This window comes from Oncorhynchus gorbuscha, linkage group LG23, assembly GCF_021184085.1.
Source record: "Oncorhynchus gorbuscha isolate QuinsamMale2020 ecotype Even-year linkage group LG23, OgorEven_v1.0, whole genome shotgun sequence".
Classification (NCBI taxonomy): Eukaryota; Metazoa; Chordata; class Actinopteri; order Salmoniformes; family Salmonidae; genus Oncorhynchus; species Oncorhynchus gorbuscha.
The window spans coordinates 66818258-66826386 of NC_060195.1; the positions used below are offsets into that span (position 1 = coordinate 66818258).

Here is an 8129-nt window from a genome sequence, read left to right on the forward strand (position 1 = left end):
AGGCAAAGATGAATAGAGCAAAGTACAGGGAGATCCTTGTTGATGACCTCAGACTGAGGCGAAAGTTCAATCTTCCAACAGGACATCAAACCTAAGCACACAGCCAAGACAACGCAGGAGTGGCTTCGGGACAAGTGTGTCTTTGTGTGGCCCAGCCAGAGCATGGACTTGAACCTGATCAAACATCTCTGGAGAGACCTGAACATTGCTGTGCAGCCATGCTCCCCATCCAACCTGACAGAGCTTGAGAGGATCTGGAGAGAAGTATGTGAGAAACTCCCCAAATATAGATGTGCCAAGCTTATAGCGTCATACCCAAGAAGACTCGATGCTGTAATCACTGACAAAGGTACTTCAACAAGGTACTGAGTAAAGGGTCTGAATGTTTAAATAAATGTGATACTTCTGTTTAAAAAATATATAAATTAGCAGAAATGTCTTAACCAGCATCTGCTTTTTTCATAATGGGGTATTGTGTGTAGATTGATGAGGAATAAAACAATTGAATACATTTTAGAAGAAGACCTAACAAAATGTGTAAAAAGTCCAGGGTTCTGAATGCTTTCCGAAGGCCCTGTATGTCTGCCCGACAGACAAGTAGATCCTGGTTAATAGAATTCCAAGAGTGTGCAAAGCTGTCATCATGGCAAAGGGTGGCTACTTTGAAGAATCTCAAATATAAAATATTTTTGGATTTATTTAACACTTTTTTTGGTTACTACATGATTCCATATGTGTTATTTCATAGTTTTGATGTTTTCACTATTATTCTACAATGTAGGAAATAGTCAAATTAAAGAACTCTTGAATGAGTAGGTGTGTCCAAAGTTTTGACTGGTACTGTAAATCTACTTGAAAATCTATGGCAAGACTTGAAAATGGTTGTCACACCATGATTAACAACCAGTTTGACAGAGCTTGAAGAATTTAGAAAATAATCATTGACAAACGTTGCACAATCCAGGTTCGGCAAGCTCTTGGAGACTTACCCAGAAAGACGTACAACTGTAATCACTGCCAAAGGTGATTCTAACATGTATTGACTCGGGTGTAAATTCTTATGTGGTATTTTTTTTATTTTTTATGTCTAAACATGTTTTCACTTTGACATTATGGGTAGTGTGTAGATGGGTGAGAAAAGTCAGGCTGTAACGCAGCAAAATGTGGAATAAGTCGAGGGAAATGAAATCAAATTGTATGGGCCACATACACATATTTAGCAGATGTTATTGCGGGTGTAGCGAAATGCTTGTTTTCCTAGCTCCAGCCGTGCAGTAATATCTAACAACAAAAATACACACAGATTTAAACGTATCCATACCATAGCAGCTGCTTTGAATATGTCTTTTCCTTGAGAGCTCTGCCCTCTATGCCAGGTCTCCCTTGAGAAAAGTGTGTTATTGTTAACCTGGTAAAATAAGCTAAAGGTTGTGTGCTCTCTCACTAGATAGAATTGTGTGTTTCAGTGGCAGATTTTCCAAAGAAAATACACATATCAGCATTTCTCAATCCGATTAGATACACAGCTCATTTCATTGATAAATGTAGGTGCTCGTTATTGTAAATATTACAGTTCTCTAGGTCCTCCATTCCCAAACCTAAAGCCCCCTGTCCCCAGCAGGAAATACCAGGAAAAAGTGTTTTGCTTAAGGTACAACTTCCTATTGAGAAAATGCAAGATAACTCAAGGTTATATTTAGATTGAGAGTTACTGACATGAATAGAAGCATATACAGGCAATCAATAAAATGTATTTATAAATCCCGTTTTACATTAGCAGTATATAGCAAAGTGCTTATACATATACCCAGCCTAAAACCCCAAAGAGCAAGCAATGCGTATGTGGAAGCACAGTGGACAGCAAAAACTCCTTAGAAAGGCAGGGACCTAGGAAGACGTTCGTAACTTCTCATGATTCAGCCTATTTGTCAAACCAAATCTGAATGTTTGATATCATTTTTATTGTTCACTGTTGATAGTAATTGTTTCCAAGGGTAATCACTCAATGTCCTACTACAAGGATGTGGTCAGGTTGACACTTCCGAGTCACAATAACACCAACACACACACACACACACAGATTGCCAGGGTAAGTACAATGGGAAAATGAAGTCTACTGCGTGCTTGCCCGATATTAACAAAAACACAATTTAGGTTAGTGTGTAGCCAAGGCTTTATCATTAAAATAATGGCTATTTTTCAGATCTGCCAAGCAGGCTAGACGGGTGACAGTTGTCTCCACTGAGCTGCTCCAGGCCTGGAGAGCCACAATGGAACTACCAGAGGCCTGAAGACCTGAAGTAGTGTGATGTGGTCCAGGTAATTATCACACACTCAATCACTCTTTCTGTTTCGTTGAATAATTATTTCCACTTAAGAAAATTGTGCCCCTCTCTTTTAGATCTTACACCCCTATTCGCTCAACTACAGCCCTCACATCTGCAGTTGTCTGCCCTGCACCTGCTATACAGAGTTAACAGGTATCCCAGGCATCCTTGTTTCTCAGTCAGAACACTGGAATGTGAGATGGGATCTACACCTCCATTAAAATAATAGAAATCCTCACTTCGTTTCATGTTTTTCAATTTGAGCTAATACTTTCTCCTTCTCAACATCTAACGCGAGGGGGACGGTGTGGCTTCGTGACGATGATCACAAGGGGGGTCGTTGCTCACCTGTTTGACGGCTCCAACGCAGTTACACCTCCGACTCCGACAAAACATCAGCTATGCCGGTGTCGGATATTACCTGTTAAGACTTGATCGGATTGAATCTTACAGTCAATCACTCTGTTTCGTTATATTATCCTTGTCATTTAATAAAATTGTGCCTCTCTTTTAGATCTGCCACCCACCCTGCCAGCAGTCCTCTGCTGTGGTATTTCATTTCCCGGCTACACCAGTTCCCACTACACTGGCCGTGACGGGAGACACTTTGAAGACGCCCAGATGGATACAGGTCATTCAGAATTATATTACATGCGCATACGCTCACTCACACCAACAGACATGCTCACACACAAACATGCTGTTGAGTGGTATACGTACTGTCACTTTGTGCATCCGTCTTTCAGATCTGCCTTGCACTCCACCACTGCCCCTGACAGCCTCACCCGGAAGTGCGTGCAGACCGACAAAGTAGAGATGGGTGTCTGACAAGAAAAAATAAAACACAACCTACACACACACACACACTCTCTATCTCTCTTTCTCTGTCGATGTAAATCAAAATATAACTGCTTATTATTTTATGTTTGCTCCGTTTTATTTGAAGATTTTGTGCAATAAAGTACATTCACAGACAAAGCAAGATCTTTGGTTTATTGGATATTTCTCTGATTAAAATGTGTGACCAAAAGGAAGTCGGCAGACCTGCAACCCTCTGGGATTGTGTGCAGGTTTTGTCATCTGTAGCTGGGCCCCAACAGCGCTCACATACAGTTGAAGTCAGAAGTTTACATACACCTTGGCCAAATACATTTAAACTCAGTTTTTCACATTTCCTAACATTTAATTCTAGTAAAAATTCCCTATCTTAAGTCAGTTAGGATCGCCATTTTATTTTAAGAATGTGAAATGTCAGAATAATAGTAGAGGGAATGATTTATTTCAGCTTTTATTTCTTTCATCACATTCCCAGTGGGTCAGAAGTTTACATACACTCAATTAGCATTTGGTAGCATTGCCTTTAAATTGTTTAACTTGGGCCAAACGTTTTAGGTAGCCTTCCACAAGCTTCCCACAATAAGTTGGGTGAATTTCGGCCCATTCCTCCTGACAGAGCTGGTGTAACTGAGTCAGGTTTGTAGGCCTCCTTACTGGCACACACTTTTTCAGTTATGCCCGTAAACTTTCGAAAGGATTGAGGTCAGGGCTTTGTGATGGCCACTCCAATACCTTGACTTTGTCATCCCTAAGCCATTTTGCCACAACTTTGGAAGTATGCTTGAGGTCATTGTCCATTTGGAAGACCCATTTGCGACCAAGCTTTAACTTCCTGACCGATGTCTTGAGATGTTGCTTCAATATATCCACATCATTTTCCTACCTCATGATGCCATCTATTTTGTGAAGTGTGCCAATCCCTCTAGCAGCAAAGCACTCCCACCACATGATGCTGCCACCCCCGTGCTTCATGGTTGGGATGGTATTCTTCGGCTTGCAAGCGTCTCCCTTTTTCCTCCAAACACAACGATGGTCATTATGGCCAAACAGTTCTATTTTTGTTTTTTTTAAGACTAGAGGACATTTCTCCAAAAGTATGAATCCATGTGCAGTTGCAAACTGTAGTCTGGCTTTTTTATGGAGGCTTTGGAGCAGTGGCTTCTTCCTTGCTGAGTGGCTTTTCAGGTTATGTCGAAATAGGATTCGTTTTACAGTGGATATAGATACTTGTGTACCTGTTTCCTCCAGCATCTTCACGAGGTCCTTTGCTGTTGTTCTGGGGTGATTTGCACTTTTCGCACCAAAGTACGTTCATATCTAGGAGGCAGAACGGGTCTCCTTCCTGAGCGGTATGGCGGCTGCGTGGTCCCATGATGTTTATACTTGCGTACTATTTTTCTGTACAGATGAACGTGGTACCTTCAGGCATTTGGAAATTGCTCCCTAGGATGAACCAGACTTGAGGTCTACAATTATTTTTCTGAGGTCTTGGCTGATTTCTTTTGATTTTCCCATGATGTCAAGCAAAGAGGCACTGAGTTTGAAGGTAAGCCTTGAAATACATCCACAGGTAAACCTCCAATTGACTCAAATGATGTCAATTAGCCTATCAGAAACTTCTAAAGCAATGACATCATTTTCTGGAGTTTTCCTAGATGTTTAAAGGCACCTTAGTGTATGTAAACTTCTGACCCACTGGAATTGTGATACAGTGAGTTATAAGTGAAATAATCTGTCTGTAAACAATTGTTGGCAAAATGACTTGTGTCATGTACAAAGTAGATGTCTTAACCGACTTGCCAAAACTATAGTTTGTTAACAAGAAATTTGTGGAGTGGTTGAAAAATGAGTTTTAATGACTCCAACCTAAGTGTATGTAAACTTCCAACTTCAACTGTATGAACATGGTTCCCAGGAGTGACAGGCTGATATGTTTATTGTCTTGCAAAAATATGTTTTATGTACCAAGGTTATTCCCTGGCTAACCATCCACATTGTTCCTGGACAAACTAACGTTTCTTCTCCACAATGAATGTATGTAACTGTAACGACTCACGTGGGTTGAAGAAGGAGAACAAGGTGCAGCGTGGTAGGCGTTCATGATTTTTAATAAACTGAACACCACAACAAAATAGCAAAGTAGAAAAACCCAAAGCACACAGTTCTGTCAGACAACAAAACAGATAAACAGAAAATAACTCTTCACAAAACCCAAAGCACACAGTTCTGTCAGACAACAAAACAGATAAACAGAAAATAACTCCCCACAAAACCAAAAGCACACAGTTCTGTCAGACAACAAAACAGATAAACAGAAAATAACTCCCCACAAAACCAAAAGCACACAGTTCTGTCAGACAACTAAACAGATAAACAGAAAATAACTCCCCACAAAACCCAAACGGAAAATCACAACTACTCCTGGAGGTAGTTCCAGACCTCAGCTTTTTATAAGGCAGAAAAGCAGAGATGGGTGGCTGACAAGGACACATTAAACACAAAATGCACACACACTCTCCTATCTCTCTCACACACACACTCCTATCTCTCTCTCACACACACTCTCCTATCTCTCTCTCACACACACTCTCCTATCTCTCTCACACACACTCTCCTATCTCTCTCTCACACACACTCTCCTATCTCTCTCTCACACACATTCTCCTATCTCTCTCTCACACACACTCTCCTATCTCTCTCACACACACATTATGTAATTATGTAAATAAATTGGAATTGTTTATTTTATGTGTGCTTTTAGGATTGGAGATATCTAGGTCTACAAATCTCTACAGTGCAGTTAACAAATATATTATTTAATAACTGACAACATTCTGTAATGAATAAATATTAGAATAGTAATCCATAATAGAGTGACCAATAGTGTCATGTTTTGTCTTATATTGTCTTGTCATTATGCTTTCCCTTCTGTTCGTTTCCCCCTGCTGGTCTTATTAGGTTCGTTCCCTTTTTCTCTCTCCCTCCCTCTCTCTCCTCTCTCTATCGTTCCGTTCCTGCTCCCAGCTGTTCCTCATTCTCCTACTCTATCATTTAGTCTTTTCACACCTGTTCCCTATCTTGTCCTCTGATTAGAGTCCCTATTTCTACCCTTGTTTTCCGTTTCTGTCCTGTCGGATCCTTGTATGATGTTCGCTGTGCTGTGTCTTTGTCTCGCCCTGTCGTGTCTTGTCTCCTTCAGATGCTGCGTGTGAGCAGGTGTCTGAGTCTGCTACGGTCGGTGCCCTCCCGAGGCAACCAGCAGTTAATGGTCGAGTCTCCAGTCTGTCCTCGTCACTACGAGTGGATTTAAGTTTTTTCATGTTTTGTTTTCTGCTCTGATTGTCCAGGAGTATTGCTTTTATCCTTTACTGGAATAAAGACTCTGTTTTCGCCAAGTCGCTTTTGGGTCCTCATTCACCGGCATAACAAATAGTGACTGTGTTGTGATTGTTTAGTTTTAATCAGTACACAAGTAGTGCTTCAGGGTGGGATCCAACCGTGTCTGAAAAGCAGCAGAAAAGGTCACCTAAATGTCTGTTATGGCTGTACACGTCTGTTTTGACTAGGCTACCTGCTGATACCTGACCTCAGGCCATAGTCACAATTCCTTAGAACTCCAGTCCTTGTTTCACAGCATCTGATCTTACATGTCATCAACCATAGTTGTCATTCATGGGAGACGACATGTTTACTGTTGCATTGTCTTTGGTTTCACTTTAGCTTCTCTGTGAAAACAGCTCTGTTTGATCTAGATCCAATTCCTCAGAACTCCAGCCCTCACTTCCTCAGATCAGTGTCAATGTTTCTGTGGGTGAACAGTAAACACACAGCCCCTATTTTAAGTCTGACAGTTTTAGGCCCACCACTTCAACACTACGCTTACTACCCAGGGATTATTACACAACTCATTGGTAATAAAAAACATTTTCAATGTCTTGAACAAGACAACTGGAAGACATTGATGATACAGAGTCAAGAACAATGTGTTGAATGTATTGTTTTTGTAGAGAAACATCTCTGAGAAAGAATGCAGTGGAATAACAACCCCAAATCTATTTCAAACTGTACACAACATCAATAGTTACGACGAATAGAAAATATGACAGCTATGTGTCACAGGAATTAAATTCCTCTATGTTTTAATACCCAATTAAAATTAAACACTCTGTCGATTCCTAAGAATTTGTAAGACTCTTATTTGCATAAAATGGACAGAGACGAGTCTCAAAATCTACCAGCAGTGTTTATTCCCGAGAGTACTGAACATGATACAGTTTACCACAGGTTATAAACTGAAAATGACGTCATTAGTTTTCGTACTACCCCGTCTCATCAACCAGCAGTACAATGGCTGTATAGTTCTCAAACCTTCCCACATCGTCTCTCCCTACTAAGATCATTTACGACCCAAGCCAAGGTCTGCCTGTGTAGATAAGCATTCTAGCCAGTCTGGCTATAAATTCATTCATTTCTACCAAGGAACAGACAGTCATTGTTCTAATTCTTGATTATATTTACACACATTATATTCAGTACTAATGTTAAAAGAAAATTCATACGTCTATACAGTAACATAAGTTTTCTAATTAGTCAGTCCTGATTGAAATGTATACATAATTAGTCATTATTGATTAACAAAATCCCTTAACACTATGTCTGGCCAGAAAAGCAGCTAGGTCCGGCCAAGTAGGTAGGTCCGGCCAAGTAGCTAGGTCCGGCCAAGTAGCTAGGTCTGGCCAAGTAGCTAGGTCTGGCCAAGTGGCTAGGTCCGGCAGGCCAGCCAGATATCTAAGTCCAGCTGGCCAGATTGACAAGTCTGGCCAGCTAGCCAGATAGTTCCTGGAAAAACTGACGTTTCTTCTCCACAATGAATTTATGTAGTGATCGATAGAGCAGAGCAAAGGTCAAATAAGGTCATGGTGGAAAAAGTATTATATTGTCATACTTGAGTAAAAGTAAAGGTGC

At 40.7% G+C, this 8129-nt stretch overlaps 1 long non-coding RNA gene across 1 annotated transcript; it reads left to right on the forward strand.

The window, feature by feature from the left end:
* The first annotated feature begins 2202 nt into the window (after positions 1-2202).
* LOC124010528 lies at positions 2203-3258 on the forward strand. Its single transcript, XR_006834463.1, has 3 exons — positions 2203-2319; positions 2402-2958; positions 3074-3258. It is a non-coding gene; the product is annotated as an uncharacterized LOC124010528 (long non-coding RNA).
* Positions 3259-8129: the final 4871 nt, after the last annotated feature.